Source organism: Vicugna pacos, chromosome 2 (genome assembly GCF_048564905.1).
Source record: "Vicugna pacos chromosome 2, VicPac4, whole genome shotgun sequence".
NCBI lineage: Eukaryota > Metazoa > Chordata > Mammalia > Artiodactyla > Camelidae > Vicugna > Vicugna pacos.
The window spans coordinates 109065596-109091250 of NC_132988.1; positions in this window are offsets into that span (position 1 = coordinate 109065596).

Sequence of the window (25655 nt, forward strand, 5' to 3'; positions counted from 1 at the left end):
TATAGAGTTACTTTAATATGTATTATACATTGAAATGTGTGATTTTTCATTAGCACAGAGAGAGATTCCCAGCCAGATTGTTCTAATGTAGGAAGGATCACTAAAGACTAGCAGAAACTCCTCCAGCCAAAGAAAACTGGATGAACAGAAAAAAAAACACTCATAGCTGTACTCTGTAAAGGCACGAGCTTGTCTTTGCCTGATTGGGCAAGACCATCATTTTAACGGAATAACCTTCATTTGACATTTCGCTAGCTACTGGTTCACAGAATCACGTTTCATTATGAAATGAGAGCCAGTCTTAGTGACTGCAGCACTCGTCATTATAAAAACGTTTCTTGTTTTATTATCCCAATCAATACTCTCCAATTCCTACTCTAGGATTTGTTTTCCTGCTTCTGAATTTTTTTCTTAAATGAAAGAAGAAATTATTTTTTTCTTAAATGAAAGAAGAAATTGAAGCCCAAAGTGTCCAGTAACTCTCCCAGAGTTGCACAACTATCATGTAGCCAAGATGGGAGTCAAAACTCAAATCCAGTCAGGTCCTGTCCACTGTATTACCTCTTAACATGGGAACTTAATTTGACTTATCTCAGGCCTAGAAAATGCCAAGAGAAGCTTCATCAATATCAGATAAAACCCGAGGTCCAAGAGGTTTCTTTAGGAACTCAATCCAATTGTGTTCCTAATTGTAAAATCCATTACTCTTTTAATCTCATCTCATTAGAGCTGGAAGAAACTGTGGAGAACATTCTTTTAAGAAACATTATTTGGTGCTATTATACTATGTCCTAGAGAAACTAAGATGCGTAAGACATAACCCATGGCTCTAAATAACTGATTACAGTGCTAGTTATTTGCATATCAAATAATACTTAATTTTGCCACAAGGCATAGGAAAGGGAGGGATTCACAGAGGAGGTAATGCATTAGTTAAGATTTTTAAAATATGTACGTGTTCACTAAAGTGGAAGGGAGAGATGAAGAGGCAGTGAGGGAATAGAGAAATAATGTAACTAGAGGCTTTGTGGATTCGTGGGAACTACAAATATTTCTATGTGACTTGGGATTTAGTGTGTGTGGAAAGAGAGAGAGAGTTGGTGTGTATGTGCCAGCAATGGAGAACTGGCTATCACCAGCCCATAGTGATGTGAATCAGAAAAGGGTGCCCCTAACTGGACCAGATTTTTGCAGTCACTCTCCCCCAGGGTAGATACCTAATGTGGTGGCCTTGAAATAAATGCATATAAGATATAGAGGAGACATAGAGGAGACAGGAGATAAGATTAAAGACATGGTGAAGCCATTTGGAGTTGAAACTCAATTTTCTGCCCTGGTATGCGGAGCCATTAAAGAGTCTTACAAAGAAACAAAACTGGCAGCAGAGAGAAGGCAGGAGATGGTAGGAACTGAGGGAAGTCCAAATGATACCTTTCAGCTCCTTTTTCTGTAACTGACCTCATGTTCTCTCAAGAGAAAAGGAATTAAAATAGACAATAGAGAGGGAGAGGGTATAGCTCAAGTGGTAGAGTGCATGCTTAGCACGCTCCAGGTCCTGGGTTCAATCCCCAGCACCTCCTCTAAAAATAAATAAATCTAATTATCTCCCACTGCCAAAATAAAATAACTAAATAGTGCAATAATGAATAGAAAAAAATTTAAAAAATAGTTAATAAAGGACAATTTGTGCTCTTCTATATTTTTAAAATCTCTTTTATCAGCTTAAGCACAGAGGAACTCAGAATTTGTTGACTTTCCTCTTTTCCTTAACTTAGGAACTAAGTCTTGAGGTGGAAGTGGGGAATTTACATACTAGTCTGGCATCAGCTCCAGATCCATGCGTTGGCCTCCAAGGCTTCTCCTGTCTCCCAGAGTTGGCACCCTATCTTGTCTCTGGATATCCTGTGAAGACGTCTGCAGAAGGACAGTTGATGGTGTCTGATTCTTTGGGGCATCTTGTCATACCTATTTAATCAGTAAACATTTAGAGGTACCTAGTATTTACCTGGCAGTGTTCTAGGTCCTGGAAATATATAGTAGTAAGTAAAGGAGGCAAAATCCCTGCCTAATTGTGTTTACGCATTCTACTTCGTGTTGACATCTGTGCCACAGCTGCTAGTTCTAGGTCCCAAGTGCCTACCCTTGTGTCCTCCTCATCTCAACCCCAGGCCTCCACTTGTTTGGGAGTCCACTTAACTCCATCTAGAACCTTCTTTAGTCCTGTGTAAACCACTTCCCATGCATCAGAATACCCTGGTATCCTGCTAAATGCAATGTTGGAATTGCCCCGAGGTATGCTGTTCTAAGTGGAGAATGACACTCCCCTGAAGCCCTTTGAGTCCCCTTTCCTTGTCTGACACCCAGGGCAGAGGAGGGCTTTCTAAGCCTTCGCTCTCTCATGGCTTACTTCAACCTCATGACCTAGTCTTAACAGTGAAAAGCTGTAGCTATTTCAAAGAGGAAATATATCAAGAAGTATTATGAAAATACTGTCTTTACTAAACAGTGATGCAGCTTTAAGTTCATCATAACTGATCTAATACAGGAGCCATGAATGAGGAGAAATTTAGGGCAAAACTCACACAGACTCATATATGGTAGATAATGCAGTTGTAATTCTGAGGATGACATCAAAGTATCTTTCTGGGCGGCTGGAGACATTATTCATAACCACGGAGGAAAACAGAAAAGCTATTTGGCCAAGTTTCGCATGCTGGCCTTGAGGTGTTGGAATATTTGACTGAAGATGCTCACCCATGTTTCAGAAACTGGGCTGAGGATCCAGATGTTTAAATCCTCAGCACAGAAGTGGTGTCTGAAGCCATGGAGGGGTCATCTCATCCAACATCATGCCCCCTCCCCCTACCACTGTCACCAACTCATTTAAAGGTTCAAAATTTGAGGCACAGAGAAGTTTGCTCCATAACATATGCAGGGTCAAATAGCCATTTTTTGGCAGAGGCAAACTAAACTTTTCCTCACTTCCAGCCCAACAATGATAAGTTAGGAAGATAATGTTTCAGATGGGAAGAGATGAAAAAGGAAATAAAGTCTGTATATTTCAATCAGAATGTTAGGCTCAGAGATATTACACATGTGAAAGAATTTCAAAGTTAAACCATCCCTGGATGAACTGCGATGTGTGCTTCCTGAAATACCTGCCACATTTACTTGTCATCAAAGTGAGTTCATTAAAAAACAGAGCAGCCCTCAGGGCAAGAGTTCCTTTGCATAAATTAGGTGTGAGGGACAAAAAGCATGTTTGAGATGTCTTTATAGGAGAGCACAGAAGTGTTGGTTAGCTGCAAAACTGAATAACTTCCTAGAACAAACTCTTTAGAGTCTGTGGTTGTGTTTCTATAACATGAATAAAAATGACTGCCCATGGGAAGGACAGCACATCCTGGGGGGAACAATGCTTACCTCCCCACGTTGGTGCTCAAACCTCCAAGCAGTCAGTTCTTCTAAAAAACGGTCTCCAGCGTAAACCCTCTCTCTTCTCCTTCAGGTTGATTGATCAAAGAACAACTGGTGGCACCATGACACCTTGACAATTCAGAATATGCACCTGTATAGCGTCATCCACTGGGGCTCATTTTCTACTATCAGTTTAATGCAATTAGTTTTTTTTTTCCACTCAATTATGTCAAAGTGTCTAGTAGGAAAGCTGGTTCTGTAATTTTAAGAGCTTGCAGATTAAGAGCAGGAGAAATTTCCATACGTGTCCCTTGGGGGTATGGTGGGAAGGAGTGTGCCACTCACCCCACAACATGGCCATATGCTGCACATCCTTTATGTCCCAATCTCGTATCTCAATACCTCATGCTCCCAGTGTGAGGTCCAAATATTCAAGATGATAAAACACAACTAGCTCTGGAAAACACATTACAGAATGATAGATGATTCCACATTATATTATCACCTGAGTTTTGAAACATAATCCACCATTCTGTGAAACATCACAAAACTTTTTCTCCAGGTTAAAAAAAAATCAAAACAAGAAAAAATTCTTTCAAATGTACTCTAAATCTCCACTGCCCACATAAAAGGGAAATTATTATTCACTCAGTCATTCATGTGATAACCAGAGCTAGGTTCAAATCCAAGCCCTACTATTGGTTACATGTTACGTTCCAGACACTCAGCTAGGCTGTGCAGAGAAATGCTTTTAAAGAACCTAAACTTGCTGCCCTCAAGGATCTTACAACCCAGTGTGGAGCTAGACATGCAAATAAATTATTATCATATCAGTTACTAGATGAAGATGATGATGGTAATGATGGCAGGTATGTGCACAATGGGGCTCAGAGGAAGGAGGAGACAGATTAGAGAAGGCATCTTAGCAGAGCAGAAACTTGAGAAGGCCTTGATGGAGGAGCAGGAGACTCCAGGCAATTAGAGAAAAGATAGGGTATGGCATTGGTGGAGGTCCTGGCAAGGAATGCTTTATGGGATAATGGTAAGGTGAGCACCATCTGCCCACAGATTTGTTGTGTTTTACCGTATGCCCCCTCACTTGAATGCTGATCTCTTTAGAGTTCTACCCTTCCTTCCCAGAATCCCGACTGTAATCTTCAACCTAAGACTGTCCTGTATCTGAAATCCTGTCTGCCCAGACTTTACCATCCCTAGTTCAGATTTTAACACTGGGTCTCTTAAAGAAAAGAACTGGTATAGATGATATTAAGTTGTCATAAGTTTGTTGAGTGTGAGTTAGAACTGAATTCAAATCTCACCTCCCCTCTACTAGCTGTATGACACTGGGTATACACTTAAATTTCTAGCCTCCATTTGTTTACCTGCACTGTAAAGACTGTAACTCATGGGATCATTTGTAGATTGAATAGTCAATACCATATATCTCTACCTAAAGATTAAGAACATTTTCTTCAATGGGAATATTCAAAGGAAAATTTTTGGCAAATTTGGTATTTTATGCTTCCATGGATATGTTTAAAATATTCAAACACATACTGGTAATAATTAGGTTATATGTCATACATTCTTATATAAAATAGTTTTACAAAAATAGTGTTTGAATTTAAAATATTGCTTTTTCAACTCAGTTTATGAATCTATTTTATTCTTATTGTTTATATGCATATTCAACATCAATGCCTTTATTATCACAGAAGATGAGTTTCAACTCATCCAACACCAATTACCAAAGCACATCATCCTTGCTCACTTGAAATACAGCACTTTTTTGCTGCAATGTCCTGGAATTTTATCCCAGGATGCTGGTGTCCATTTGCCTTCCTTGAATGTACTTTTAAAAATTCCAAAGGTTTAGTCCAGCTGGACAAAACAAAGAACTGGAGAATGACAAAATTAAATTTAGAAAAAAGGTAAAGAAGGAAGGAAGAAAAGAAGAAAAGAGGGAAGGAAGGACGGAGAGAAACAACTGGAATACAGCTACATCTAAAATGTTACTAATATAATTATAAAATCATTATAAATATATACATAAATCAGAAGATAAGTGACATTATAATATATAATTTAACACTAATAATACTGAATTGAAAATCCTGAATTGTTCATTATAAAGAGGAGGTAGGATAAGGGATTAAGAAGTGAAACCATCCTGAAATATTCATATTACTCAGGAGACAATCAGATTTTCTTTTGTTCTTTTTTGTTTTTAATCAGAAATAGCCATGCACATATTTAAGAAAGAATACTTCTTTTAAAACAAAGAGGAATCTCATTCTACATTTTTCTTTCCCCAGAATAATCACTTTCAATTTTTTGAGCTGAATATTCTTATCTGCCTTCTCTTTCATATCATACTTTTACCACCATTACATGCTTTTTAAGTTTGATGTCTAATCTGTTGCCTTCTCCGCAGAAGATAAGACTTAGCTCTATTTCCTTTTCCTTTGTCAGCTTCAGCACATACACACACACCCCCTCTCTCTCTCACCTACACTCCCATATTTTTATTACTCTGTACTTCCCAGTGTAATTAAACATGTTTACATTACTGTGACCACGGACATTCTATTTACAGATTATAACAGATTGGGTAGTAACGATTAGTTATCCCTTCTTGCAAAACGTCAACTTTTGGAAGAAGTCTCTTGAGGAAGACCAAGACAAACTGGAACTGACTGTAATCTATTCCAGTGAGCAGCTCTCATCACAGCTTCTGGGAGGTGCTGGCCTGAGTGAGAACTTAGGAAAAGGAGTCTAATGGGGGGACACAACTACTGGGGCAGCAGCTGAGCTCCGAGCACAGCGGGCACTCATCTTCTCCCATTTCCAACAGGCACTAGAAATTCCCCTCACCCCAGCGATCATCTTCGCACATTTTGGTGCCTTATCCTGATGGTGGAATCCAAACCGTAATACCTGAAGAATTGGAACACCTGATCCTCACATCCTTCTCAGTCCAGGCTTGCTGTATCTAACCACTCACAGTTACACTGGGACGAGGGTGAGCCAGGAAGCACCCAAGTAGATCACCTGGGTTCCTCATGTAATCCTGCCTGCTACCACTGTGTATAAGCAGCCCCTGGCTGTTCCTCCCGATTGGAGTAATTTGCCCTATAATATGGCAGTACCTCTTTTTGCCGGATGGTGTCTGGGCACAAAGAATCCAAAGAACCCTGACGGCCGTTGTAAATTGTAATTCAGTGGGACCTTTGCTATAACTGTTAGTTTCTTTTGAGACTAAGAACTCCAACTCAGCAGAGCTTAGAGTTAAGGAGACAATAAGGACAAAATCCCCTAGTGTCTTATTGGGAATATTGGTAAGTGCAGCCACTTCTGCTTCTACATCTTAGTTCTTGGACCCATCCATCTGTTCTTGTATGAACATTGTGTTAATGCCATATGAGGTTTCTGATTTAATAGATACACTACATCCAAAAGAATAGCACACCATCTTTTCAGAGTGTTTCCTGTGAACTAGTACTTCACTTGTACAGATCAAAGGTTATTCTGGTGTTCTAGGGGGCCAGCCGCTTTTGGATGATGCAGTACATGATATGACCAGTGGACCCAATGGCCATGGGCCCACTCCAGTACCTCCTTCACCATAAAGTTCCCCTGGTTGGATGCTATGTTGTGTGGGATTGATCCCAAGGCAGTGGATCAGGCATTCTATAAGCACCTGATAGTGGTCATAACTAGGACACTGCAGGCAAGAAAAGCAAGTCTATGCCTGAAATAGATGAATGACTGATCCAAGATGAAGGGGACATGATGTTGTCAAACTGGAACCAACTGGCCAGATGTGCTCCTTGAGGAATAGTTCCCTGTAAGGGTTTGGGCTCAGTATTCATTTTTGTTGCTAAAATATTGGACACTCGGAGACAAAAATAGCTGGATCAGCCTCAGTAGTGGGTTGTCCGTGTTACTGGCCCATACACAGCCTCCATGCCTCCATGCCACTCGTCATGTGCTCATCATGCCAGTTCTGAGCGTCCAAATTTTAATGGTTAGAATAATGTTGTCTATGTAAGTTTTCAGTGCCTTTTCTAAGTAGATACTTCCTGTTAGGCATTAACTGATGATACAATCATCAGTAAGACATTTGATGTCCATCTTCATATGTCCATCCACATGCCTCTGTCCCAAAGAGTCTTGTCTTCCCGTCCCCCCGGCCAGAAGGTCAGGTCATTTGCCACTGCCCAGGAATCTCTACATTATCTCCCCTCAAGCCACCACTCCTTTCACATCAAGTGGATGAGTGGGTACCCTGCTTGCCTCTCCACCCACTGGGAAGATTTCCCCTCCCCATTCCACCTTTCAATGGGGCTGTAATGTTTTTATCATCTATTTTCAGCTTCACCCATGTACCAAGCCAATCCACTCATAAACCAAACCCATCTATTTTTCTTCTCCTTCAAATGTTCTTAAGAACTCCCTTGAGGGCATAGGTGTAAGACTAGGAAGGTGCATTGGTGCAACCGTGGTGGGAGACATGTAGTGTACACATGTCCTCTGGTCCTTCTAATGTTCCATTCCACACATACCATTTCCATCTCATGATAGATAACTGCTGGACTTGTCCATCTTCATGGCTTGATGAGTATGTCAGAACTGAGGTCATAATGAGAAGTTCTAGCTGTAGGATCACTTGGTACCTAATGGTAAAATGATCCATCCCCACCAGAACCTAATAACATACCACAAGCTACTTCTCAAATGACATGTAATCATCTGCGGTAGACAGCACAGCCTTACTTCAGAATCTCAGGAGTTTGTGTTGTAATTCTCCCACTGGAGCTCGCCATAAACCACAATGCATCCTTGCCCCGGACAGGCAATTCCAACACCACAGAGTCTGCAGGACCACATTACCCAACAGCAGAGCTGACTGTCTCTTGGGCTAGGCCTGTAAGGTGCCCTTTTTGCTTCAGGTCTCACTCAAAACTGACAGCCCCCAAACCCAACAAATATCACCCAACGTAATTAAAATACAGTCAAATACCTAAATATTAATATCAAATGTTTACATTGGGATGTGAAATGCTTAAAGCACTGCTTTTGCTCACCAAAAAAAAATTGATGATGTTGTTAATAAATATCATGGCTTCTGGCTGTGCAGTGTCATGATGTACATCTCCTTAGTGGACATTCAACTCTCACTTCTTGAAATTTTAATGTTCCACCAGTTGTATTTGGAATATAACTCAAGACTGTTCATGCACATTGTTTTGTTTAAAAATATTGTATTTAGACTTGTGGGCATAAATTTTGTTTTCTTTTCAAACACTAGCTAAAAAAAATAGTGCATTCAGAAACACTCTGTGGAGTCTGGGTATTAATAACCAAGAGGTATTCCACTAGGAAAATCTTAATTGGGAGATATTCTGTAGGGTTTTTCTGTCATAGCTTCAATTCTGATAAGTGCAATGGCGAGAAAGAAAAGAGGAAGGAAGATTAGGAAGGTAGGAGAGAAAACGGGTGCTAGCAAATTCAACACGGGGGGCGGGTTAGGGCTCACTGAGAAGGTGAGAGTTGAGTCAAGACTTGAGAGAGATGAGAGAGTAAACCACATGGTGATTTGGCAAAGAGAAAATTGACATTTGGGGGAAGAAATAGGATATTTGAAAGGTTCTGAAGTAAGAGTATGTCCAGAGCCTTTGAAGACAGCAAGTTCAGATTCACTAGAGTGACAAGAGCTATATGAGCAAGAAGTGAGTGTAGCAGGAGATAAGGAGAGAGGTAAGGAGGCAGGGAGGGGAAATGGTAGCGTACTTGAGGGCTGGTGGGCTGTTGTAATTCCTATGGATTCTACTGAGAGGTCGAAGATCATGAGTTTTGAGCTAAGGAGACAATAATACATTTCCTCAATTCCAAAGAATAGGTTTTGTTTTGTTTTTCACATTTAAACATCACTGAAATAGAGACATGTCTTGAAATCAATGCTGTATTACATGGTAACCTTTTCTTCTACCTTAGACATACATAAAATAATGGTGAGCTGTAAAAATCTATGTTGTCTAAACTTTGAAAAATGTAGTAATCTGACTTACATATTAATAGCATCTTTCTGGTTTGAGAAAAGACAAAGGGATACCAAGGGCTGCCCCAAAAGAACTCCAAATTATTTTGAAATTAAATAACATATTTGTACAAATTTCATGGGTCAAATACATCACATGGGAAGTTGGAATATATTTGAACTGAATTATAATGAAGAAAATCATAAAATTCTGTTCTTACATAAAAATATGGAGATTTAAATGTTTATCTTGGAAAAGAAAATCTATTTACAAATATATAGTATATAATGAAAAATGCTTAAAATGCAAATACATTCCTAAAATACATTTAAAAGTGTAACACACGAAGTATAGCATTTATCAGAGAATCTTGGGTTTATATGTTACTTGTTTGCATCTCAGTTGTCCATTAAAAGTTACTATACAGTAGAAATTTCTATTGGCATGTTTATATTATACTTAGAAAAGGAATTAAAAATGCTACAAAAACACAGAAAAGCAAGGTGCTGTGTTTTAATTCCTATTTGTCTTATTTATCTTTGCTTCCTCGTCATAATTGCCTTCACCTCAAGGTTAAATGTGCACAGATAATTTTTAGGGAATCAATTTCCGTATCCTCAACGTATGTCATATTTCATAATGTGAAACTGTGCAAGAATGTGACTAATAAGATCTCCTTCACTTCCTGTTTCACAACCGCGATTCCTTGAAAGATGAAAGCAGCTCTTCTTCCGCTTTCCTGTTTGCCCGTTCCTGCTCCCTTCGAACCCTAGAAGAACCCAATTATAGAAATGCGATCACTAGGCAATTTAACCTAAGTCCTGACTTATGCTCTCCTGAGTGCACAGCATGCCTTGCCAAACCTGGTGATTCTTTTCCTGGATTAAAAGAAATAAGAATGAAGAATTAAATAGTTAAAGAATGACTAGCTCTCCACCCCTCAGAAGCCTCCTTAGCAATCCAGCAGGCAGATCATGCGGGTAAGATAACATCTAAGAAAGATAATGAGTCAGCCAGTCTGCACCCAATGGAGAATGATGTGGAGTCCAACCTCCTGCCTCAGTGATTCACTGAGATTCTTCCCTCTTTTTTCCTTTTAAAAAATGTCATAGCTGAGCAGAATCTTTGGAGTTCTTTCTAGGATATGAGGCCACCTTCTCCCCAAATTGCTAGCTTTCTGATTAAAGCAAATTTTCTTTCTACCAACACCTGGCCTCTCAAGTATTGGCTTTTGAGTGGTGAACAGCCGAACAGTTCAGTAACAAAGATGACCTCATTTCTAATGTAACTGTGGTGAGTTGCTCTAAAGAGGGGAAACTCTGGTGTATGTAACAAAAGGACAATTCAAAATAGGGACTTCAGGGAAGTGTCCCTTAATCAAACCTTGATAATCCAGCTCCACCCATCTCAACAAGAAATGCATTTCTAATAAATTTTTACCTTTTGCATTTAATATATATTAGCAATATTTTAATGCTTTTCTTTTTTATCAATTGCACATTAATTTTTGAATTGTGAATCTCATCCAGAAGAAACTACAAAACATTTAGAGCTTGATATTTTAATTATTTTAATAAATTATTTTAATTTCCAACTTGTTTGCAAACTTTTATTACATCAGAGAAAGGTGCTGGATCAATAAAAGACTTCCAAAATAAAAATATATTGGGATACTACAATGGGTAAGTTGTAATGGAAAAATAATTTCACAGAGATAAGAATGATGCTTAACACCGATGAAAGTATATGCGTATCATTAAAGTGGATATTTATTATTCAAAATACGTACTTTTTTGCAAATTTAAAATGTGAATTAAAAAGGAAAGTGGAGTATTCTTAAAATGCATATTGCATTAACATTAACTGAGTATGTATTATGTGCTTGGATCTCTGCTAAGTAGTTTCATAACTATCCCATTTCATTGCCACAAAACAATTGCAGGATGCATATGATGCTCAAACAACAGATGTGGAAGTTGAGAGTCACAGAGGTTCAAAGTATCAAGCCAAGGACCACCCAGCGAGTAAACTGCCAAACTAAGAGTCTAACTGAAGTCTCTGGCCACCGACTCAAATGACACAGCTACCTATGTCTTTCTATTTTTGCATCGATCCTAGCAGTTTAAATAATGCACCAGACATGCTTAATAAGCATCAATTTTTGGCAGGGCAGATCACGCACAAGAAACAGGAGTTGTGGTTTCTTGTAATCTAGTCACAAAATAGGCTATGACACAATGCATTCATTCAAACCCTTCTTTCCCCGTCTCCTTCCTTCTCCCCTCCCTTCCTTCTTTTCCTCCTTCCTCCCTTCTTTGCTTCCTTCCCTCAGTGAACGATTACTGACTGTATTGCTTGTCTGATACTGTGCTTAGCACCCAGAGGTCTATGTCTTATCCTAAGTATACAACTGAGAGCAAAATTTACAACAAGGAAACCTGCTGCTGTAGTTCAGTCCTGTGTGCTAGCACTTAGGTATTACACAAGTTGTAAAGCTAGTTAAAGTCACTTCTCAATATGACTAGTGTTTACAACTTAATGAACAATTATCTCAAGCTGATTAACTAACTGCCTTTTAATCACTTATTCCTCAGAAGAAAGAGAGGGAAAAAATTCAGCCTACAGGACTGAGAGTCTCAGGGAAATAAAATATTCAAGGGGTGTGAACTTCTTAAAAGCATATAAATAGGAGCCACAGGGGCCCCACCGGGTCTGTGAATGAAAAATACTGCAAACCATATCAGTAAACAAAGAATGCAGAAACCAGCAAGCCCTGAGCGGCTGCCGCCACCCCCCAGTGAATACTAGCCTGCAGCCTGGTCTCCGCAGCCACTCACCATGGTGCACTCCAAGGGGACTCAGAATAAGAAAGGACAGGAGACTGGCCCTAGGTATCGAGATACTTGTCAAAGGAATGAATACAATGAGCCCGAATGTTTGCTCCCTCCCAGACATAGAAAAGCACTACATTCTTTAACTTGAGATGCCTGGTTTTCTTTAGTTAACAAGTAATCTTCTATTGTTCCAACTCCCTGGTCTTTGTCGTAAAGCTCCTATATATCCTGGCTCCTCCCCTGCCTCTGCGGAGCAGTCCCTCAGAGCCATCTGAGAGGCTGTCACCCCGGGCTGAAAGGGGTTCGAGTCCTCAGAAATGTCCGCCAAATGAAACCTAACTCAGCTTTTAGGCTGTGCATTGATTCCACTCGACAGGTCAAAGCTCAACTACTCCTCCCGCCCCTGTGCTCTCACTGTCCCCTGTGCAACCCTCCCCATAGGCTTTAGTGTACTTATTTGTTTTCACTAATATCTCTTCCTACTAAATGGGAAAGTAATTGAAGGAGACACCTCTCTCTCTCTCTACTAAATGGTGAAATCCTGAAGCATCCCTAGTGCTTAGTGGAGCCTGGATACAGCAGGTTCTAAATGACGTGTTTCATCAACGAATAACAGCACTGCTGTGGTAGTTTGGCACAAAGCAGGGAGTAGGGACGAAACCAACCACAGGTAAAGCGACGTGGTCTTAACGCAGAATTCTACCAGTCTTTGAAATCATCTCAGGAATGGGAGATTCCCTGAAAATGGCTGATATAATAAGGAAATAAGGAAACTTACCCTCTCCTGGAAACCAGGGCAGGATATCACGCACAGAGATTTCTATTAGCTGTGATAAAGACAAATATAACAGCATTTCAACAAGGGAGAGGCTTATTTCTCACTCGCGGAGTAGTCCACAGGGATGGTAGGCATCCCAGGGGCCACACACAGTGGCAGGTTGCCGGAACGCAGGCTTATTCAGTCTCCTTGTTCTGCTGTGGTAATAGGTAGCTCCCATCTCATGTCTAAGGTGACTGCTCTGGCTCCTTCCATCACATGTACATCCCACTGATCAAGAAAGGGGGGAACGGGGACTATGTACCCTCCTTTTCTTTTAAAGGCATGACTCCATAGGTACCACATCAACTCCCCCTCCAATCATTTGATCAAAACCAACTGGAAGGGAGGCTGGTCATGTCGTCTTTAACCGGTCAGCCATGTGACTTGCTAAAATATCCAATTCTATAGAAGAAAATGAGAGATGTACTAGGGGAAGGGCTAACAGTCTGTGCTGTAGTATAGTTTGTACAAAATCAAATTAATATTGAAAACTGATAGAAGTTCCTTTTATATGAAGGCAAAGCATTATTTTCTGGGGGAATAAAAATGGAAGAGAACTTGATAAAACCATGCCTACCAAAATAGAAAAGTCTAGGAGAGAAGGTGGGATGGGTTGCATAACTCTCAAGGACCCCTGCTAAAGATGAGGCACTTCCGATGCCATAGGACACTGAGAGCAGGAAGTCCACAGTAGCATCTGTGAGTGTCAGGAAAACAGAACTATCTAGAAGTCCCCTGGGAGTCTCAACAACAAGACAAAGCAGTTACTCAGCCCAGAGAAAGTTTTGACTTTAGCTCCCTTTTTAATTCCCCCCATTCACCTATTCCTCACTGCTGGGGATCAGAAATGGCAAAGCGCATGTAGAGTAAATTAAAACTTTTCTTTTGTCCTTTCATTTTGCTCTGTAAGAATCAATCAGGAAAGCTTACTGACAGAGCTCACTTCAACCTACACGGTCTACACAAAACCAGCAGAGCTCTTCCTTTTTAAAGATGAACAGAAAGAGAGACGTGTTCAGACACAAGAAAGCCAAGACGGTTCAAAAGAAAGAGAACAGTCTGAGGAAGGTGCAAAAACATTTCAGTGGAACAGATTTGCTGCAAGAAATGATATTTTTGAAAATATCACTCAGGTTTTGTTCTTAACAAATTAGAGAAGACATACATCACAAAACAAGTAGGTTAGGCGGTCCTGAAAAGAGCATGATCTAAGATCGGGAAAGAATACACAGGGATCACACAGATAACTGCTGAATTAAACATTGCAATGCAGATAGTAACTGAATGCAATAGAAGAGCAAATCAGTGGAGAAGAGAACTGGCCTACAGTGGCCCCAGGTGTCAGGATACAAAGATAAAGAGAGAACAATGAAAGAAAAGATTAAAATAAAACTTGAAGACGCGAGGGCTTAATGGTTAACATAATACTTCACATTTTGAAAGGTCCTCCAACAATCAGGAAAAATTAGTAAAAAGAGACACGTTCTCAGATAGATACCCAATAACATTTTTCAATTTCAAAAATCAAAGAGAAAAATACCTGTTTCCATCTACTCAAAATAGGAAGGAAAAGAAAGAAGTGATGGAGGGAGAAAGGAAATAAATGATGTCTTTTAACCTCAAACAAATGAAAGTTTAAAAACTTCGACAACTAATCTTGTCCACAGCACCCAGGAGATACAGGCAGAGAACAGGGGCTCAAGATACATGTTGAATAAATGAAATTTCAGTGTTGTAAGAAGACACACTTTTGACCTACAACAGGGCATATTGTTGTCCTGGTTTGACAAAAACAGAGACACAACTTCATACGTGAATTTAGAAAGTATATTTTTTATTCCCATACCCCTCATGGAAAATATATTCAAATATTCAGGACAGTTGGCTTAAAAATGAATAAAAATACAGACATGAAGATACGGTGGCATGACGGTATTACTAACAACTAGTAGCAAGAAATAAAATTAAATGTGGAGTAAGTCTAAACAATTATTGTTAAAGTCTGTACACTTAAAGCATATGAGAAAATACTTTGCAAAGTATTATAAATATAACAGAAATAAAAATAATATATAAATATGTATATACCTATAATTTTAAGAATGCTATAATCACATAAGATTAAAATATACACTTGCTATAACTCTGAGTTTTAAGTCCAGAGCTGTTAATTATGAAAACAAAAATTGGAATTTGGGTTGAAAGTCACTGAATTAACCTTCATTAAAGTTTCCATTTTATTCAGGTAGAATATACATAAGCCTTCCAGTTTTTACTTGATTTTGATAATTTTTTAAAATGTCACATAAGACTTAATTTCCTTACAAAAATTATTTTACAAAGAAAGAGGTGAACTGAATTGATAAAATCTTAGTCTGTTTAAGTTTGTATTCGAATGTCCAGACACCAAGCTCGCCTCTGAGTCAGCCTTGTCCGTTCTTGGTCCGGATGCCAGCGTTTTGGCTGCTAGCTTGTCAAAACGGATTTAAGGAAATCTTCACGGTGCACCAGGTAACTGAAGATTGCCCAACTTTATCCTTAATCGTGTCCCTTCACCGTCAGCCGTGCATGTAAAACAGTCCCTGACCTTCCTGGTCTCTCTCTGCCTGCCTCGAAGTGCCACCTCGCAGCAGACGCACATCCATCCCACCCACCAACGCCTCGGGCTCACGCCCAGCACGTTCCACAAGCCCGGGCCATCAACAGCTGCTTTGTGCTGCGCTTACAAAAGTTCAGCTTGCTGTTAAGGGGCCTTACAGCACTGTTTCTCTGTTATGACATTTTGACTCATTTGGACCTGAGATTACCCACATGGAGATTTCTGGCCTGGCCCCAGGGTTTCCAGCCAGCATTTACAAACAGAGCTGGGGAAGATCCTCTTCCCAGAGGTGTGCATGGATTATCCCATTAGGCGTAGCTACAGGGCCAAGGAACCTTCCAGCTCGCTGGTTCTAGTTAGCGGCCCTGAGCCTGCGAGCTTTCTCTCTGTCTACACATGCTTACATTTGCATCCTGGTGTGCATGGGGTTCCAGGAATTCATAACACTTTACGCCTCAAAACAAAGCCACCCTGTGAAGGGCTAACTCAGCAGGACCCAGAAATGTACCCGTGGTCCCCATCCTGCCTCCTGCTCAGAATTCTCACTCCCTGAATCACCTCTCAGACTACAGCCAGCACTGAGGAACTGTTGAAAAGCCACTGTATTTGCTCCCCTCTGTTTGCTTTTCACACCTTTCCTGCTTCAGGGGGAGGTGATCCGGCTTGCAGGTTTAAAAGAGCCGGCTCCTGAGCACTAGACTCCATTGAGGAGTGAAAGTAAACAGGAAGGGAGAAGGTTCACGGAATTCTTTATAACCTGTATGTTAAATTATGTCAACAGGATGCTGAGAACAAAACCTGTGGAGGGAATTCCACAACTAAATGATGAAATGATGGTGCCTGAATAGAGAGGCCTGCATGGTGTTTGCTCTCCTCACGTGAGAGTTTGGAAGGAGAGAATTTAGAAATGAAGGGGAGAAGTTAACTTTAAATAATCCAAAGAGTACAACTATCATTTGGTGGCAGCGAAGACTCGGCTTCCACCTTACAGAAGAAGCCAAATCAGAGGCTCAGAGAAACAGACCTTCCTTTGATTTGGATTTAGAGCTTTTGGGAGAAGTGTTAGGCCTTAGGTTGTCCTCAGCATTTAGGGTTTTTAAGAAGATTTTCTCTAAAGGGACTAAATTCAACTTCAGAAGAACACATTTTAAATTAATGAAGAGATATAAAGGGCAAAATATTACCTCCTTTCTGTCCTTCACCTGCCCCAGAGAACACACGCCCACGTGGGAATGCTTCAACTTCCCCCACAGTTTTTCTCAGAGACATCAAAGGATGCTGAATTAGGTTTAATAGTTTACAATTGGAATTTGTCTTTATGAAAACGTAGGGCTGTGTAATTTATGGAAATTAGGCATGCATGCATCTCCATTGTGCTGTGAGGCATTATGATACAGTGGGATTAGGCAGGAAGACAGAGATCTCATGATATATGAAAATACTTTGTGCCTAAACACTGCCCAGAGGCTGCAGAGGGATTTTAAAGCCCTATTGTCCATCACAAGCGGGGAAATTTCAAGAATAAGCCAGTTTTGTTGTAGTTGTTATTTCACATGGAGAGAGGTAGCTCTTTTGAGCATTTGTTTCATATTTTACCTGGAAAACCACATGAGATATCACTTCACTTTACGTTCGAAAGGATTCTTTTTAGTGTGCTGTGTTGTTTTACAAATAAAACGAAAGGGTTATATATGCTTCAGATAACTCTGCTTTGGGATAATTTTCATTTGTTTCAGCTACAAAGGCTGGCAATTTCTGATGAATGCCGGGAATGAGCAAATCTGCAATTTTCAGAGATGTCTGGATAATTCCTTTTTCTCTTTAATAAAGCATGACTCAGTATGTACTTTGCAAGGGGAAAGAAATTTCTTTTGGTTGAAACCTATTGGGTCTGCTATGTTACATTTGGAAGAAATGCATTACTGTTTCTTGATTGTTAAGTTTCTTGGAAAACACGCCTCTGAAGATTTTAGAAATAAAAAAGTCAGCAACAATAATAATCATGATAACTGGTAATAATAAAAATAACATCATTTTTATGCATGCCATTTGTTATTCAAAGATTAGCCACAGATATTTATGTAGTTGATGAAAGCACTTTTACTTGTCTGAAAATTCTGTTTAATTTACCTTTACAATATTTGGTCTCAGGCAGTCACAACTGACCAGGGTAGAAATGGTTTTTAAACAGCAGTGAGTGTCCTGTCAGGAATCTAATGAAATTTAGCAGGTGTTGCTTTGGCTTTCTGAAACAGTAAAGAAATTCCAGAGACGTCCACACTTACGCTTGCTTAGAGCTCTGTGGAATTGTGCTCAAAAATCACACACTACTTAATGAATGGTTCCATAATTTTTTTTTTCAGTTAATAACACTGTGGACATGCAATGTCTGATTAAAAAGAAGAAATAGGGATTAACTGTGATTATTTGGAAAGAATGTGGCTGCATATCAAATAACTTCTTCAATCTGGCTTTTAAAACAAACTGGCTGCAAATCACTGAAAAATATGGAACCCAGTGGAAAACTGGATCAGATGAGCCATATTTATAGCCCTACAAATAAACACATTTCAAATTCTGTTTGTTGGAGGCTCTTATTTTGGAAGAAGGGGGAAAAAATGGCTTCCTTTGAAATGGGAAGCCTGCCATCTAGTGGGACTTTTTGGTATCACGCCTTAGACCATTTTTTGACAAATTACAGAAATACGTAATGTTAAATCTTGATTTGTTTTAGAATTGTAGCTTTTTGGAACCAATTTTGAGATTGGTAAATTGAAGCAGGTGAATTGAAGGATGCTTCCTAAAGCCTCACCATTAGCTAATGGTAGTGTTTTAAATAGTACAAAATAATTGGCCTCTCTCTCAAATACAATATTTTATTACTCAGCAGGCACACAATTAATTCGATTTCATTCTAAAATTTTTGCAATTTGTATTGTTATTTATCAGTGAATATACTTTTAAAAATTCACATTTAATCTATAAAACAAATTCAGTATTTTCTAGTTAATTATTCTTTTGCTTATAGGTAAAATTTCAATAGCTCATGAAAAGTTTTTTTGTTTGTTTGTTTTATGTTTGGTTCTGGTTTTCTCTCAAGAAAAAAATAATCCAGAGTTAGATAATATTATGACTCATTTTTATACTTCACTAAGTCTAACTTTTTTTGAGCTTCCTAAATTAGTTTTTTAAAAATCATAGTACTACAATAAACCTCCTAGAAGAAAACATAGGCAAAGCATTATCTCACATACATCTCAAAAATGCTCTCCTAGGGCAGTCTACCCAAGTGAGAGAAATAAAAGCAAGAATAAACAAATAGGACCTAATTAAACTCACAACCTTCTGCACAGCAAAGGAAACCACAAGCAAAACAAAATGACAACCTACGGAATAGGAGAAAATTTTTGCAAATGATGAAACAAACAAAGGCTTGATCTCCAGAATATATAAGCAGCTCATACAACTTAATAAGAAAACAACAAACAACCCAATCCAAAAATGGGCAGAAGACCTAAACAAGCAATTCTCCAAGGAAGACATACAAATGATCAATAGGCACATGAAAAAATGCTCAATATCATTATCAGAGAAATGCAAATCAAAACTACAATGAGGTATCACCTCACACCAGTCTGAATGGCCATCATTCAAAAGTTCATAAATGACAAATGCCGGAGAGATCATGGAGAAAAGGGAACCCTCCTACACTGCTGGCGGGAATGCAGTTTGGTGCAGCCACTGTGGAAAACAGTATGGAGATAACTCAAAAGACTAGGAATAGACTTAATGTAGGACCCAGTAATCCCACTCCTGGGCGTATATCCAGAAGGAACCCTACTTCAAAAAGACACCTGCACCCCAATGTTCATAGCAGCACTATTTGCAGTAGCCAAGACATGGAAACAGCCTAAATGTCCATCGACAGATGACTGGATAAAGAAGATGTGGTATATTATACAATGGAATACTACCCAGCCATAAAAATGACAACATAACGCCATTTGCAGCAACATGGATGTTCCTGGAGAATGTCATTCTAAGTGAAGTAAGCCAGAAAGAGAAAGAAAAATACCGTATGAGATCACTTATATGTGGAATCTAAAAAAAAAAAAGAACATAAATACAAAATAGAAACAGACTCATAGACCTAGAATACAAACTTGTGGTTGCCAAGGGATGAGGGGGGTGGAAGGGACAGATCAGGAGTTCGAAATTTGTAGATACTGACAGGCATATGTAGAATAGATAAACAAGATTATACTGTATAGCACAGGGAAATATATACAAGATCTTGTGGTAGCTCACAGCAAAAAAGAATGAGACAATGAATATACGTATGTTCATGTATAACTGAAAAATTATGCTCTACACTGGAAATTGACACAACATTGTAAAATGACTATAACTCAATAAAAAAGTTTAAAAAATCATAGTACTATGTGTATTAAAATTTATTTGCTTTTTAAAAGAAAACTTTAACAAATTAGTGACAGATTATTTCGTCACTAGGGAGAATTACACAACTGGGAAAAATGAATTGTTCTATCATAATAAAATAATATCAAGTAATAAGAACTCTCGTTCACTCATTTATTCAACAAATGCATTTTAAGTCCCTACTAGGTGTCAAGCATGGAGACACTATAATAAATGGCACATCTCTCTTTTCAAGAGTTCTTTTTCTCTTTTAATTGAATTACAGTCAGCTACAGTGTTGTGTCAATTTCTTGTGTACAGCATAATGTTTCAGTTATACACATACATATATATATTCTTTTTCATTCAAGAGCTCTTGAGTACCAGTAGAGGCAAACATACAGAAAAATTATCACGTATGTCCTGGGTGCATTGATGGAACCATGTATTAATGCACAGTAGACACTGGTTAGCTCTGTAAGGATGTAGGTCTGGAAGGTTTCACAGAGGGAAACACTTGATCTGTAGAGAAAGGATCAGCAGAAGTTTCCCAAGTTGGTGATTAGGCAGAAGGCATTTTGGGGAGGAGGAATAGCAGGGATGAAGGTCAGAACAGTGAAGCATCTTGATGTGATCACGAAGAGGAAAGGTTCACTGTGATCAGAGTATGTGTTTAGAGGTGGCATTAAACTAATTAAATTACATCAAGAGGCCATTACACTGAGGGAGCTCTAATGCCATGGCAGCCTAAGTGATAAGCCAGAATCTAAGCCTGTCAATTCCTCCAGGTTATGAAATCAAAACGCTAAGGACAACCAATCACAAACAGCCATCTAGGCTTTAACCTAAAACCGATCAATAATTTTCTTGCTCTGCCTCTGCTTTTCTCTATAAAAGTCTCTCCTGAGCTTCTGTCCATGGAATACTCCTAACCATCCAGCTTGACACTGCTTGATTCCAATCGATTTTTGCTCAAATAAACTCGTAAACATTTTAGTCTACCTCGGCGGACACAGCCAGACATGAAGGGGCAGTGGGCAGGGCCAGATCTTTAGGAAGTCTTGTCCCTACTGTGACTATATAAGGGCAAAGAAGAATTTAAACCCACTTCTGGTCGCCAGCCATCCAGAAGGTGTTGACCTGTTCTGTTCTGGTCTAGAAGATGAGGAAGACGGTGTAAAGTGGGGAGGGCACTGGGCTACGAGTCATTAGGAAAAGGGTTTGGCTTGGAAAATCTACAGCATGACTTCTTGGAGGAAGACAAAGCCAGGTCGTGTCCCCTTTTGTGCAGAGGACAAATCCCTGCAAAATATTTATTTTTTAAGTAGCTTGTCAAAGGTGGGGGGGTTAGATGCACTTTTTGAATTTTTTAATATAGTATCATTTATGTTTAGAAAACAATATTCCTAAGGGAATATGAATTTTCATGGATTTTCATGAACAAACATATAAGGAGCACCCAGATCAAGAAATAAACAGTCACTTTACTCCACACCCCCGCCAGAGAAGGAGATCCAGCAACTCCCCTCCCAAGGACGGCAGCCCCCTCTCACACCATGGATTTGTTTTACTTATTTTGGAATTTCATATGAACAGAATCTTTACAGTATGCCCACTGTTGCGCTGCTGTCTCTAAAATCCTGGACTGAAAATTTACACGTTTCTTCCTGTAAGACTTCCCATCAGGGAAAGTTGGTGTGCAGTGTGCCCAGGTGAGGCCATCCGGCTCAAAAAGCAAAATAATCACCCTAGAAGTGCCAGTGGGCAGCACTTCATCTTGGAACAAGCTGAATTTGAATTCCAGTGCTTGTGTGTCCTCTTCGAGATCTAGGCTTGGCAAACTTTTGTGTAAAGAGCCAGATAATAAACACCTTAAGCTTTGCAGGTCACATAGCATCTCTGTTTCTTGGTCTTCTCCCTCTCTGTCTCCTCTTCCATTTCTCTTTCTTTTTTTTCTTCATCCATTTCACTTGTAAGACCCTTCCTTGGCTGACTAGGAACAGGCCATGGGCGGTGTCTGATATCTAGTTTGCTAACTCACATCTGAACCTGACACCATTTCCATAGCATCAAGCATTTGAAAATAGGGTCATTCTTTCTTCCCTGGCACAGGAAGGAAACGGATTTTTCCAGTCTCCAGAGAAACCTCTCATTGATGCATTTTGGTCCGTTTTTACCAGCACATAGATCATCTTGGTGGGTTTCTGCATGTCCATAGTAGACTTAAGAGGTCTATCCCGTGGAGATCTCATTATAGAAATTTAAATGATTGACGAGGTCTGGCAGGGCTCCTGCCAGTGTCAGTCCTTCTATGCCGACTTCTTCAATGGGAGAGGCAGAGTTGGGTCTATATCTCACTTATCCTTCCAAGAACCCTCATCCGTCCCAGGCAGGAGAATGTGCTCTCAGTTCTGGATGGAGCTGTGATTCTCCGCAAGGGGTCTATCCTCCCTGTCAGTGAAGTGGCTGAAAGTTTAGGGGAGTGGCTGTCTACAGCTCATTGCCAGAAGTCTCCATGTGCAGCCTTGGGAAGGAGCCTTCCTGCCACTATTCTGAGCCCCCATCTGAGGCTCTGGGAAAGTCCGGATGGAGTGGTAGAAACGGAAGAGCAGCAGGCGTCCTGGCCAACACGCGGTAGGAACAATTTCATTCTCCCTTTGGAGAGCAACCAGAGGTGACTTTGAAGCTTAGAGGGTGTGATGGTTAATTTTGTGTCAATTTGTGTAGGTCATGGCACCCAGATATTTGGTCAAACACCAGTCTAGATGTTGCTGTGAAGGTATTTTTAGGATATGATTAACATTTAAATCAGCAGACTTTGAGTAAAGCAAATTACCCTCTATAATGAGGGTGGGTCTCATTCAATCAGATGAAAGTCTTCAGAGAAAAAAGGCTGCGGTCTTCCAAGAAAGAAGGAATTCAGACCTAGGATCATAACATCAACTCTTCTCTGGACCTTCAGTCTCCTGGCTTACCCTGCGGATTTCATACTTGCAAACACTTACAATCGTGTGAGCCAGTTCCTTAAGGTAAGTATCTATTTCTTGTGATACAGATAGGGATACATCCTGTTCTTTAAATTAAGCTACTCTACTCATACATGAGGGGGTCGATAAGGCAGATAACCATCATCACCACAGTGCTGTCAGAGGTCCTGATTCAGGGCTCTCTCTGGGTCATCTGTTTCCTTTTCACTCCAAATTCCTTCCCGCTCTGCACACTTAAACTTCTTGTTTGCATCACTTCATTACTGCTCTTTTAATTTAGTGATGGCACCAAAATCCTCTAGTTTGACTTTTAAATATCCTCCAAATTCTCTCATTTCTCTCCTACTTTTCCTGTGACAGGCAGTAGTCTCTTGACCTATTTGTAGCCCCACAAGACGTATCTCTAGAATCAAGGTACTTAGTCTCTAGAATGAGAATAAAAATACCTTCCATGCAAGCTTGCAGTGAGCATTAAAAGATATATTATGTGGAAATTACATGGAAGGAGCGAAAGTCATGGGGGCTGCAATATATTACTGTAATTATGAGGCTTTAACATCCAGGACAGCCAGTAGGGCAAAAAAAAAAAAAGGCTCCAATTTAGGGACCTAACACTTCCAGTCTCTACTCTTCTCTGCTTGCTCAGGAGTCTGGTGACTGCCTTCAGAGCACCTGCCCTTCGTGGGCCCTGCTTCTAACTGGTAATAGAAACCATTCATAGGTTCTGACTCCTGCTGTGGTGACTGCTTGTCCAAAAACAATACAGGACTTGAGATTTCTCCAGTCACAGGCAAAGATATACATATCATTTGAAAATTAATAACCAGTCTTGCAGCAAATGTCACCAAATTACTTCCTAAAATTCAGCTTTCACCTTTCATTTCCCCAAAGTGAACCAGACAGGGCTTTTGAAAGCCTATGAGAAAAATGTCAAAATCTTTAGCTAGACCTCCAAGGCCGTGTTCAATGTCCTCTCAGTCTATCTTTTCATCCCATTTCCCTTGACTCATGTACATGCACTCTACTCTTTATCCAAATTGATCCATCCAGTAATTTTTAACACACTTTCCTTGCAAGATACCTTTAATTAAGCCATGGGATAATTTCCCCATCTTGCATGTCTCTTGACCATATCATATTAAACTCTTCAAAGGACAATGTAAGTTCCTTTTATTCTGTGAAACCATGACAGAGTCCTCAAACACAGTGAAATCTGGAGTAATCACTCACTCTTCTGCCTTGGAAACTGAATTTATTCTGAGTATTTATTATGTGGTAGAACGATATAAAGTTCTGGGATACAGACATTGGTTGGTTACAAAATCTTACTCGAAAGTGAGGGAGCAGACATATATTTAACTATGATACTGTTTTGGGAGATAAAAATTAAGACAACTTTTGTGGAAAAATCACTGTTCATGCAACCAAAAACTGGAAACCATCCAGATGTCCTTCAATGGGTAAATGGTTAAACAGAGCATACATGGAACACTACTCAGTAATAAAAAGGAACAAAGTATTGATCCATACAACTTAGACAGAGCTCAATGGAATTATGATGACTGAAAAAAAAAAATCTCAGGTTATATACTGTATGATTCTCTTTGTATATCATTCTTGAAATGATAAAAATGTGAAGAAAGAGAATAGATTAATGTTTGCCAGGTTGGCATCACCTTGAGAAATCGTGTCCTATTTTTACACAGGTGGTCTGAGAAGGTATACTATATAAAAAATAGAAGCTATGTACTTCCTTATATATTTGCTTATTATATTTGACTGTTTATTTTATAGTTTTCTTAAAGAATGTTGGGATGAATTGGTTATTCGTACATAGAAAATTCATCAGTTTAAAAAACGGCAATCCTGAGCTTCAGGAAAAATTCAAAGCTTTCCTAGAAATAAGTACTAACATATACACTTTGACCCAGCTGTGAATAATAGTTACACAATCATAATGCCATGAACATTGAATATCGATGCAACCAATTTGCTGTAATTATATTGGGTGAATGAGGGAAGAGAAGTGTTTGAGGAAATGGTGAGGAGAAAGAGATTTAAGAGATTTAAGAGAAAGAAATGTTCATCTTCATATCAGAAAGATGATAACTGATGTCTAACCTTATGATATAACAATTATGATATAACAATATAGGCAAGTAATTAGGTGATAAGATGTTAAATACTATAAGAAGCAACAAAAGCTTTTGAAAGTTATTTCCCTTAAGAAGGAGAAAGCCAGGTTCATTTTTGGCTTAAAAAAATCTAGTACAATTTTAATCATAAAATCATCAGAACTATTGAACTTTATAAAAAATTATGAATAGGTATTACTATATAAATATAAAAACAGTCATTTAAGTTCATAACTTTGAAACCAGTAATAGCAGTTCTATGTCCTAAATAGAAGGAAGAATCAGAGATACAAATACAAATGTATTAAGATACTCCTCAAAGAGTTAATAATCATAAAGACCAGAGATAATCTAAATGTCCATAAACAGGGAAAGGGTTAAATAAACAGTGGCACATCCGTAA